This window comes from Gopherus evgoodei, chromosome 7 (assembly GCF_007399415.2).
Source record: "Gopherus evgoodei ecotype Sinaloan lineage chromosome 7, rGopEvg1_v1.p, whole genome shotgun sequence".
Taxonomy (NCBI): Eukaryota; Metazoa; Chordata; order Testudines; family Testudinidae; genus Gopherus; species Gopherus evgoodei.
Window position 1 is genome coordinate 108,762,169 of NC_044328.1, and position 12,245 is coordinate 108,774,413.

At 52.2% G+C, this 12,245-nt stretch overlaps 1 protein-coding gene across 5 annotated transcripts in view; it reads left to right on the forward strand.

The window, feature by feature from the left end:
* PLXNA1 (plexin A1) overlaps nt 1-12,245 on the forward strand; it is a 401,191-nt gene that overhangs the window by 134,350 nt on the left and 254,596 nt on the right. The window contains exon 1 of one of the 5 annotated variants that reach the window (XM_030568428.1): nt 8,453-8,504. The exons of the other annotated variants lie outside the window; for them this stretch is intronic. The gene's annotated coding sequence lies outside the window, so the exon portion shown is untranslated. Of the gene's footprint in view, nt 1-8,452; nt 8,505-12,245 lie in introns of those variants that run through there. 5 annotated transcript variants of the gene reach the window in all.

Genomic DNA, 12,245 nt, shown 5'->3' on the forward strand with positions numbered 1-12,245 from the left:
AAACCGCGGCGTTCCCGGTTTGCTCTCTCGGTCCCGGAACCCCGAGCAAGCAGGTCTCCTTCCCCGCGGTTTGCTGGCTGGCTCCGGGACCGAGAGAGCAAACCGCGGCGTTCCCGGTTTGCTCTCTCGGTCCCGGAACCCCGAGCAAGCAGGTCTCCTTCCCCGCGGTTTGCTGGCTGGCTCCGGGACCGAGAGAGCAAACCGCGGCGTTCCCGGTTTGCTCTCTCGGTCCCGGAACCCCGAGCAAGCAGGTCTCCTTCCCTGCGGTTTGCTGGCTGGCTCCGGGACCGAGAGAGCAAACCGCGGCGAAGCTGGTTTCCTTTCCCGGTTTGCTCTCTCGGTCCCGGAACCCCCCTTGAAGCCGCCCAACAGCGCTGCAGTGTGGCCACATCTAACACCACTTGCAGCGCTGGTTGCTGAAAGTGTGGCCACTCTGCAGCGCTGGCCCTATACAGCTGTACTAATACAGCTGTAACAACCAGCGCTGCAAAATTTTAGATGTAGACATGGCCTGATTTGTAAGCGTTAGTCTGTAGTTTCCTACCTGAGGTCCTGTTCTCTGGTGACAGAATCATTTCCAGCTGTGATGATGCAAATGAGGTGGTGGTTATTGCCTCAGGTGGGATAATAAGCAGCCAGAGGATCTCTTAAAAAGCCAAGAACCTGTTTTCCAGGCTGTTGTCCCCAGGAAGAAATGGGGGAGGAGTAATGCAGAAAACGCACAGGAACACCAGCAGGATTGTTTCCAAAATAGACTGTTTGGAACTGTGTGTGTGTCGATGAGCCTTTACAACACAGAGTGGGCCTGTGTGAAATTGACAGGAGTTATTGTTCATTATTATTTGTATTATGGTAGCACCTCAAAGCCCCAACAGAGATTGGGGCCCCACTGTGTTAGACATTGTTCCTGCATACACAGGACATGACAGTCCCTGCTCTGAAGGGCTTGTAATCAAAATAGACAGGGCAAACGGAGTAGGAGGACAAATGGGGGCCCAAACAAGTGACTTGCCCAAGGTCACACAATGGATAAGTGGCAGAGCCGGGAGTAAAACCCACATCTTCTGTCTCCCAGTGTCCTGTCTGCTAGGTCATGCTCCCTCTTGTCATTTACATCATAGTCTTGCAGTTATACCGGTGTGCACCACTGCCTTTGGATGCAGTCGGAACTCTTCAGCTATGTGTCACAGGCCCTGTAATGCTCACAGTCAAGGAGGAATCTCCTTTAGCTCAAATGTAATGGGCAGTTGCTTTTGGAGCAGAAGGATCCCAGTTCTGTCCCTGCTACCACCATGACATTTTGATACCGTGATGTGCAATGTAGGGCGAATGTTGAAATCTTGGTGATCACTGATTATGTGCAATATATTGCAACATACTGTGTCATGACAGTAAGGCAGGAGCTCTCGAACGGGGGGTCGGGACCCCTCAGGGGGTCACGAAGTTATTACATATTCTCAAACTGGGGGGTTGTGAGCTGTCAGCCTTCACCTCAAACCTCGCTTTGCCTCCAACATTTATAATGGTGTTAAATATATAAAAAAGTGTTTTTAATGTATGGGAGGTCGCACCCAGAGGCTTGCTGTGTGAAAGGGGTCACCAGTACAAAAGTCTGAGAACCCCTGCAGTAAGGCCATCCTGTAGCACTCCATGGGGTGATGCCACTTGCTTGAGCTCTTATGATGGATATTTTCATTATTTTAAAGTGGATTTCTGTACCTAAAAGAAACTGGATCCATCCATGCGCCTTAGTCCCTTCCTGGAAGGTGATGTCTGTAGTGCAGGAACAAAGTCCAGTCTTCTTGGCCCCTTTGCAGTAACAGCTGATGAGTGAATTCACATCATGTACACTGGTGTTCCTTGTGGTACAGCCATAGGTCCCCAGGGACACTGGAACAATTTGTATTGCGAGGGTGCTGAGAGCCATTGACCCAGACTGTAAACTCTGTATATAATGGAAACCATTTCAAGTCAGGGGGTGTTGCTGCACCCCCTGTTCCAGCACCTATGTGTGTCCCCAAGGCGCTGCTCAGAGACCATCAATTTATTTCCTGCATGCACAGCCATTAGCCTGTGACACTTGTTCACTGTTGACCTGGGCTGGATTTGAACCAAGGGCGTTAAAGGCGAAAAGCACTGCATCCAATCCTGCCAGCCTGCCCCTGTTCCTGTAACTGCTCTGAGACACTGAATTCCATGATCCTTTGGTATCTGCCTCTGTCAATCTGTTAAAACATAGTTTCCCTTCTCTTTGTTTTGTTGCTGTTGGAACATTTTCAGAGGCTTCTCTCTCTCCCGTCCTACTGCGGTCTAGCGAGACGCCGCAAGCTCTCAAGTTATCTCCCTACTTGCAGCTTTCCCAGGCTTGCTGCACCTAGGGCAATTAAAAACTCTTGCTACATTTGTGGGACTGGAGCTTTGAAATGAAAGTGGTTCTGAGTCCTGACTTGACTTCCAAGGGCCCTTTCTCATTGGCTTCTCTGGAGGCTGGAGCGTCTGTGCTTTGGGAAGGGTGAGCCAGGCTTCCAGCAGGGACTGAGCAGCAATGAAAGAAGCTGCTAGTGAGGAGGGGAACCAAAGCCTCTTGTGGAAGGAAAGGCTGAGCAGATTGGGCTCAGGTAAACCTCGTCATGAGACTCATATTAGCAAGGAGCTTAGGGGAATCAGAGGTAAAGCTGATGACAAGAGTCAGTTCACCTGCCTTTACTGTAAACTGGGAATTTTCACTGTGGAGTGAGTCTGTCAGGGAAGCTGCAAAATCTACCTGGCTTGAGTTTGGGAAGGAGAGAAGTTTCCCTGCCACCAAAAGGGCTGTGAATATTCTGTGGGGTTGCTGAGCTCACCGGAGGCTAGACTCACCGTGTTCTTGCTAGGTTACTAGATGAAGGGTGTATGTGAGGAGAAACAATCTCTCACGGGGATCAGTTGCTGGAGATGTATTGATCTTAGGAGAGGATGATTGCTGGTTTGTATCTCTGGCTGGGCTGGCCTACTAAAGGGCTTGCATCAGATGGTTAGGAGGCAAGGAATATCTGTGTGTCTCTGTCTGTGTGTAATTCCCTGGAGTCTGAGAGCAGAGCACCTCCACCGAATCATGCCTGGACTACTAGGATTCTGCATTTAGTAGCCTAGCTGGCTCCCTGTTCTGGCGGCTTGTCCTTAGGAGATGCAACAACATCTAGAATCATAGAATATCAGGGTTGGAAGGGACCTCAGGAGGTCATCTAGTCCAACCCCCTGCTCAAAGCAGGACCAATCCCCAGACAGATTTTTGCCCCAGATCTCTAAATGGCCCCCTCAAGGATTGTACTCACAACACTGGGTTTAGCAGGCCAATGCTCAAACCACTGAGTCATCCCTCCCCCCAAAGTTAGAGGCTTTGTTCCCCTGCTGTATGTGGGGTCAATTCCCAGACGTGTGGTTCCCCCGATGATACATTTAGGGGGGCAAATGGAGAAAATCCCCACCACTAACTCATCTTGGTGGCTGTAGGTTGGTGTATTTGCCTTTCCCCCTGTAGACCTTGGTTCAGCTCCTATCTCTGGATATGATGGGAAATATATTTGGCCATGGCAACATCTCCCTTTGTTCACATCACAAAATTCAGCCCAACTAGCAATCTCTGATCAAGAGAAGCCCGGGGTTAGAAAAGCAGGGGCTGGATCTGTTGTGTGTGCGCAACAGCAGGGACTGTAGGTCGGGACTGAGGGGCTCATATGGTTCTTTTGCTGCTTTGTGCCAGGTACAAGCCAATGGGACTGGCCACTTTCTTAAGCACCAATTTCACCTGCCGACCTTCCCAACCTGAGGCTGCCAATGGAGCTGAACTGCTAATGAGAACTGCAATGGCTCGGTGTCTGGGACGTGGGCTCAGCTCCTCCAGGGGGGGTTGTTATAGCAGGGAATGGCGAGCGCACCTGGGAGTGAGAGCATCCCCAGCAAGCTGGGAAATGGTCTCAGGACAAGTTGGGCTGAGCCTGAAGTTTTGCAGATTTGCATCCCAGGCGAGCTTTCCCCATGACCACTCGCTGCAGCATTAAGGGAGGTGACAAACTAGGTTTGACTCAGAAAGGAAAATGGTGGTTGTAGATGCTTTCTGCAGAATTTCTCCATGTGATCTTTAATCAGCAGCCAGGTCAGATCTGAACTAGTGGCCTCCAGCATTGGAACAACATACCTAGGGGCGTGGTGGAGTCTCCGTTGCTTGCAGTCGGATTCTACCGTAATACAAAGCGCACTGTTTGTCTGTAACCTTCCTCCTGCTGTGTTGGAAACCCAAACACAGCTGCACAGACACAGAGGCTATTGCATGAGAACCAAGAGAAACTGGCCAGTTTAGCTTCCCTCTCCTGAGATAAGTGAAGTGCAGGAAAAGGAAACAAACTGCATGGGTTGTGAAAAGCTGACTGGGTTTCGAAAAGCCTTTTGCATTTGCTGATTTAAAGCCCCGATAGTAACCCACGGAGGGAATTAGATATCTTCATTATGACTGTTTTTAACCTGACAGTGTCCCTTTAAAGTGCTAGCTGGAGACTGAGCCAGGCATAATGTGCCAATGGCCCTTCGTGACTGTGCCAATGTATCCTGTGGCTGCCTGCGTTGAGCAAGGTAACTGCAATGCAGCTGCTCTGACTGGAATGGGAGAGGCCCAGGAGCCCTGTGCACCTTTCAGTGCGGTGCAGACAAGCTCCTGTGCTTGCAGTCCTCCTGGCGCTGCAGGGGTTAAGGTCAGCTTGGCTGTGCACAGAATACTGAGGCAGGCTGCCAGAGCAACATGTGAGCGGCCCCTCCCCCGCTTTCCTGTTGCTGCCTGAGGAGTATCTGCAGGCACTGGAAGGGGTTAATATCACACTCAGTGTGAAACTTGGTCTTCAAGCCTCCTTGGGGCAGGGCCCTGTGGGGAAGCCCTGAGCAGGGTCACAGCCCAGGGAGGTATGGGCCTCCTTTCCCCTGTTTCCAGGCTCAGGGCTGAGCCGGTTTATCCTGCAAACCCCTCGTGTGCACCCTGGAAAAGCCAGAGAGTTGCTGGTCCCTGTGTGTGAAGAGCCCAACTTGCCTCTCAGGTCCCAGAGGAGCTGAGCTGGCAGACACAGCTTGTGGCCTGTAAACATGGCAAGTCCCGCCTGAAATTCCCGACTGGGGGGTGGGGGTGGGGTTATTAGAGAGGCCTGTGTAACTTTACTGCTGCTCAAGTTTTGCACTTAGCACTGTGCATCCAAGACGCTCAGCTCAAGCCACTTCACCTCAATAGGTCATACCCGTTTCCCAGCTGGGGAAGCTCTGAGGTTAACCACTGCAAAAGTGAGTCTGCACTCTAGCTGGGGATAGTGCCTAGGAGCCCTGCCGCTCAGTCCCCTGCTCTGGCGAGTAGGCAGGCTGTCTCCCTACAGCCTTTGCGCAGGTGGTTTCCTCCCTGGTCACTGAACGCCTGAGTGTCCTTCATTTGTTACCGATAGTTCTGCTTTCCAGCTGCGCTGGGGCCCTCCTCTGCTATACGTGCGGAGGAGCTGGAGAGATGAAGATTTCTTCTGACAGACGTTGGGGGAACAATCTGCATCATGTGGTGTCTAGTGCTATCCACGTGCTTGTGAGTGAGCATTGTGCCTCAGCAGAGGTCCTGCCAAGTGCGGGCTGGGGCACTGGGAGGAGTGGTGGTAGGAGAAGCAGGCCTGCACTGCACGCATGGCCCTCTTTGATGACACAGGCCCCTGCTGTTCAGGCAGCAGGTCGGGGTGGAGGGGCTGGAATGGGAGTAGGTTCAGACTGGGCTTGCTGCATGTGGGCCTGGTTTGAACATTATGTGTTGCTCCCTGCACTGCTGCTGCCAATTCTCACCTGTTCCATTTGCAGAGACCAGCCCACAGTATCCTCAACCCTTTCCTGGGAGGGACTCGTTGTTCTCATCCAGGATGGATCTACAGCAGGGGTCGGCAACCTATGACACGTGTGCCGATTTTTAATGGCATGCGGCTGCCTGCTGGGACTTCCCTGTGCCATTAAAAATCCTGCCTGGTGCGGCAAGCCGTGGGGTCCGCTGGAGCACTGGGCTGAGCGCAGCAAGCCGCCGGTCCCTCCCCCGCCTTCTCCCCTCCCCTGGAGCCCTGCCACCATGCACGCAGAGCTCTGGGGGCCGGGGCTGTGCGCTCCCGTGGGGCAGTGTTTGGCTCCACGGGGAGGGAAAGACGCTTCCCACTCACCCGGAGCTCTGCCGCCGCGGACGCAACGCTCTGAAGGGCGGGGCTGTGCACTCCCGCGGGGTAGTGTATCTGGCTCTGCTTTGAGCTTCAAGGTAAGGGGTCTGAGGCCGGGGGGGGTAAGGGGTGGGGGCAGTCAGGGGACAGGGAGCAGGGTGGGTTGGATAGGGGGTGGGATCCAGGGGGAGTGGCTAGGGGCGGGGGTCTCTGGAGAGAGCAGTCAGGGAGCACGGGGGGGTGGATGGGGCATAGGAGTTCCGGGGCCTGTTAGGGGGCGGGGGATGGATAGGGGTCAGGGCAGTCAGGGGACAGCGGGCAAGGAGGGTCCTGGGGGGCCAGTTAGGGTGGGGGGTCTTATACCCAGCCCCCCCTCTGCCCTGCCACATGCACCCCCCTCACATGCCCCCAGCCCTCTGCCCTGACTCTTGCACCCCTCCACACCCCTAGCCCCTCCACACCCCATGCACCCCCCACATCCCAACCTCACCCTGAGCACCAAACGGGAGCTCTTGCACCCCCCCCGCCCCATTCCCACCTGCAGTCCTCGCATCATATGGGAGCTGCCCAGGTAAGTGCCCCACACCCAAACCTCCTGCCCCAACCCTGAGCCCCCTCCCTCATTCTAGCTCCTGGCCAGACCCTTTACCCCCAGCCCTGTGCTCGGTGCACTCCCACCCTCAGGTCAGTGCAGAGATAGGAAGAGAATGGGCCAGAACCAGGGAGAAGGTAGGTACCCACTGGATGTGGGCAGCGCCGGGACCCCAGATTGACAGTGGGCTGAGCGGGACCGGCAGTCAGGATCCTGGCTGGCAGGAGCCGGCGGATGGAACCCGTGAGCCGCAGTGGGCTGAGCCACTCAGCCCACTGCTGGTCGGGGTCCCAGCCGCTGGCCCCGCACAGCCCACTGCCCGTCTGGGGTTCTGGCTGCTGGCCCCTTGCCAGCTGGAGTCCCAGCCGCAGGCCCCACTCAGCCCACTGCCATTCTAGGTGAACAGAACCCCAGGCCAGCAGTGGGCTAAGTGGCCCAGCGGCGTAAGATCAACATTTTAATTTAATTTTAAATGAAGTTTCTTAAACATTTTGAAAACCTTATTTTACAATGCAACACTAGTTTAGTTATATATTATAGACTTATAGAAAGAGACCTTCTAAAAAACATTTAACTGTATTACCAGAATGCAAAACCTTAAATTACAGTGAATAAATGAAGACTCAGCACACCACTTGTGAAAGGTTGCCGACCCCTGGTGTACAGTGTGCATATAGCTTGGCAAGCATGGCAGGTACCACTTGAGCACACAGGGTACGCCTGGGCTGGACTGCACCATGCCTCGCTGGCACATTGGAACGGTCCCTTGGCATCAGTGGCACGCGTGTAGATGATAGTCACACCGCAGGTCCAGGGGTAGCAGTATAGAAAGGGTTAACCTACCTCTGCACTCTTGCACCCACCCTAGGCAAAGCCTCTCTTGTCAGTTAATGGAAATTTCCAGTCCCTTCCGCCAGGGCCGTCTGTGCAGCGCTGGCGATGTCTGTAGCTCTGCCATAGATGTGACGCCGACATAGCATATGCCCCAAGGAGCTTACAGCCTGCGGGGACAGAGATGGCCGGGACTGTTTCAATGGAATGTCCCACCCTTCTCAGTGGCTGGAGGGATGGGGGCTGATTAGGGCCTGCTTATCTCTACAAGAGATGTGGATAAGTAGAGAGTAGGGGGTCTGGCACGGCTGCCTCTGCCCGGTGTGTTAATCCTTTGTGCCTTAGGCTGAAGTACAGCTGGAGCTAGCTTAACTCCCCTTGTCCTCTCTCTCTATCCTGAGCCACTGGCATTCAGCAGGCTGGGATGTGAGCACTCCCTGCCAAGTGGGATAGGAGTGTCTTTCTGGAGAGGCTGTGGGCAGGCGCTGAATCTCTTTGGGAGCAGCCGTGTCCAGCTCTGCCTGGCTCAGAGCTCATGCATATAAGGCCCAGTGAATAAAAGTTCCCAGCTGACAAGTTGTGCGTGTGTGTGCAAGCAAAGTCCATGCTGCTTCACTGTCTCAGTTAGCAAAGCTTGGCCTCTCACCCCCTGAGAGACCTCGGCATTTGTGTCTCCTCAGCTGATCTTATTGGATCCACTCTCCATTGAACAGGGGAAGGGCTGCAGGCGAGTTTCTGGCTTTGGTCCTGGTTAGGCTGCCTCTCCCCCTCTGCCCATGCTATGGGAATGCTGACCAAGAGGCCTGATGAATAGAATGGAGAATACTAGGGGCAAGCAGTCGAGGCTGGATCTGGAGGTGATGCGTGTGGGCGAGGGCTCTGCTTGCCATGTGAGTGCAGGGTAAGTCTCTCTGGGAAGCTCTTAAGGCTGTGAAATGTGTGGGGAGAGGAAGATCAGCTCTGGTGGAAACTGCTCCCTTCCAAATGACTCTGCCCATTGGGAAGCACAAGGCCAGCCTTCCTGAACTCTAGCTCACTGGTCTGAGGTGGTGGTTATAGCTGGAAGATACAGCGAGGCTTTACATAGCCACATGTTTAAAGAGTTTGCTACAGAGCCACCCAGCGGGGATGTTGACTTCACTGCTGGTTCGCATACTAGCATGCGTGTGCATGTGTTCTGTTCTACATCTGCTGTTGCTTTCTGATTAAGATCAAGTGAAACTTTCCTCATATCTACCCTGCTCAGTCTAGGGCACTATCTACTCTCCCACCCCCACCTTCTCCAAATGGACACACTAATCTAACAGATCATTTCATCTCTGATTCTGAAGTGGAAAATATCCTAGATTCAAATATTGCTGCATGTCCATTTTTGTTCATTTTTAGCCCTGTCTCTTCCAGGCTGGCTTTCCCTGCCAGCCAAGCAGTCTGTTGTTAATTACCTGGCTGCTCTAACTTCTCCCAGCTGAGGGGCTGCATTAACTAACCAGGAGCCTGAGGGCGGTGCCTGATCTGCATAAAATTGAGCAGATTGCTGGGGCCTCATCTTTGGTGTGCTGGAGCAGTTCCAGCTCCCAGCATGCAATGCCCCACATAGCTCTGAGCAGCCTCTGGTCAAGATGAAGCGCTGTATGCCATGGCCCATAGATTATGCAGGCTGCACCCCTTAATTAAACAGGAGGGAAACCACAGGACATACACTGCATTTAGGCTGGAGGCAGTGCATTGGTCCCTGCCCCACTCCTAGACCAGTCCAGACCTTTGCAATGCCTCCTTGCCAGCAGGTGGTAAAGGAAAAGGCTGGGTGCGTGCTGCTCCCTGTCAATTCTCCCCATTAAGGGGCTGCTATGAATGGAAAGAGAGATCTGCTTTATGGGATAGAAAGAGAGATGCCATTGGAAGTGTGTGGGGCACAGATCCCTGGGTGTGCTTGTGGAAAGATGGACAGAGCAGCTGGAGCTTTGCATTTTTATAATTCTCCCAGAATTGATCAAGATGCTAACAGCGCCGGGAACATTTGAACAAATGTATTCTGCTGATGTCTGGGTTACTCTTTTCTTGTGTGGACCAAATGCTAATGGCAGGACTGGGTGTGGTCTTTGTGCGTCTCTCTGCCCCTGCCCACCGTGCTGGGGATTTGAAAAATGCTGTGCTTCCATCTCGGAAGGGATCAGGGCCAACTCAGAAGTGACTTTCTGCAAGGAGTGTAAAAATATTTAGTTTTCAAAATATACGGTGGCTGGGTGGCTAAGAACTCGTTCACTCTGGACAAAACGTTGTGCTGCTTTGCATGCCGAATTGCCAAGGAAGGGAAAAATATACCTCCGATAAATCCCATGTTTGTTTGTTTTATGGTTGCAATATGACTGTGCACTGATAGTGCCCCTTTTATCTGAGGAGGTGAAATTACTTTGCAGAGCCCCTGAGAGGTACACCTCAGCTCCTTCCCGTTTCTCCGTTGGGGCAACCCAGGCACAGGAGGAGGTTAAGTGACTCACGCAAGGTTGCTCAGTGAGTCAGTGGTACAGCCAGCAATAGACTCCCGGATTGCTGCCTACCTGTCTGCATTCTAATCACTAGACAACTCTCCACCCTATACCACGTTGTGTGGGGTGAAGCTAGGCCTTTTCTTTCATTACTGCTGCAAGGCTTTAAGATTCTTCCCATGAAGGCAAACCTAAAAATATACCTAATGTCTCCTGCAATCTGCTGGCTTGTCCACTGCACTTGTGGGGCTTCCTTCGTATAATTTCCCCCTTCTACCTTTGCTAATCATCAGAGGGGTAGGTGTGTCAACCAAGGTGCTGGTTGCTGACCACAGCAAGTGAATCCCAGTGTTTAAAGATAAAGACCCATTAAGTCCCATTTCTCCCATTCTTTAGGGGGCCAGTTCAGGATAGTTAGTTCCTTATTCATCAATTTTCTTACCAAGCCTAGTTTTCAAAGTGCTGCTCATCCTTGAAATGTGACGCTGAAGCTGTTGTGGTGGTTGTGGGACTCTTTGTTCCTTATCTGGCTGACTCCAGATCAGTTTCCCTCTGTTTGAGTAGGGGGATGGTTTTTCTAAGTGCCAGCTCTGTAAACATGCCTGGGACTCCAGCAGTCAACCCGGGCTCCTGCTGACTTGTGTATCATCACCACAAATGAACATGCTGCAATGAGAACACAGATAATGATCGATTCTGTTAATGAAGCACGAGCCAAAGTAGAATCCAGCTTGCACAGCTGTAGCTGTACCAGCTCTGCAAGGCTAAGAGCAGCGAAGTGAGCTCTAATGACACTGAATGCACATGAGACGCAGAGCCGTTGCACCTTGCTGATCATAACTGCTCTTTATATGTTCCAAGCAGTGGGACTTCCATCAATTCTTAGGGGAGTCTGTTCTATGTTGGGCTGGATCTTGCCCACTTTTCTATCAATTTATGCCCTTTTGAGGCACTTTAGTATCCAATACCTAGATTAGGGAGTTTTCCTTGGTATTCAGCCTAAATTCCTCCTCACCTCTTTAATCCTGATTCCATCCCAGCACTCTTGGTTCTACCCTTTGTGCCACCCTAAATTATTTTTATGATGACTGCATCTCTGAAGTCACAAACACAGGATTCTGACATATCTGCAGGATGCAGTGGGAGGAGAGGTGCAGCAGGCTGGAGGAATGAATGGCCTGTCTCCATATCTTTATTAGAAAGTAAGCGGGGGACAAGCATTTATGGGGAAAGTCAATGGTATTTTGATGAAAGAGTCTTTTGAAGTGTGTCTGTTGGCTGCAGCCAGGCGGGCAGACAGTCCATTCTAACCTAGTTCATGGAGCAGCTGTGACCAGGGTCTAAGACAATCAGGGCTTCATGGCCAGTTTAAAGATGAAGCAGATAGCAAATTTCCTTTCCAGTGTGGGATAAAAGGGGTTTGACTGAGTCTGGCAGTTGTGGTTTCTGTGTCAGCTTTGTTTCTGATGGCAGGTTTCCTGCTACGCTTGTTTGGGGGAGTCTCTCTCTAATAAACACAAACTATTCCCCAGCAGCCCCTCTGTATGTTACCTCCTCCACGTTCCTGTTGCATTGCTGCTGTTTGAGTCATCCTGCTGGGTTGTTCTCTGTCGCAGGAAGTTCTTCCCTGTTTATTTTTCTGTCCAGGCAGAATAATGGAATGTATTTTTAGGCCTATTTGCGTTGCTCTCTGAGTTGGCATTAGCCTGCGGCCTGGGCTTGGGGTGTAGTTTTTTAATGCAGTCCATTTCAGGCCTGGGCTTGGCTCCAAGGCATCTGCCTGGAGGTTTCCAAAGTCCCGTATCCATGGTGGCCATATTTGCGGAACAGGATCAGCTTCCCGTAGACAAATAAATTGCTAGGTCTCCAGTGGGAATGGAGTTTCCAGCTGGAACCCAGGGGATAGAGGTTAGGGAAGTGGCTGCCTGGGGCATTTAACACTAGCCATCATTGCTGTGTTAGGGTGGAAGGATGGCACTGTTAAGGTGCGGGACTGGGGGTCAGTAGTCCTGGGTTCTGCTCCTAACTTTGTCACAGACTTTCTCTGTAGGCTCTTTGGTGAGACACTTTGAGCTCAGCCCTACAAGGTCCAGGTGATGGAGTGGTTAAAATGCTGGCATTTTTCTGCACTAGCACTCCCACTGG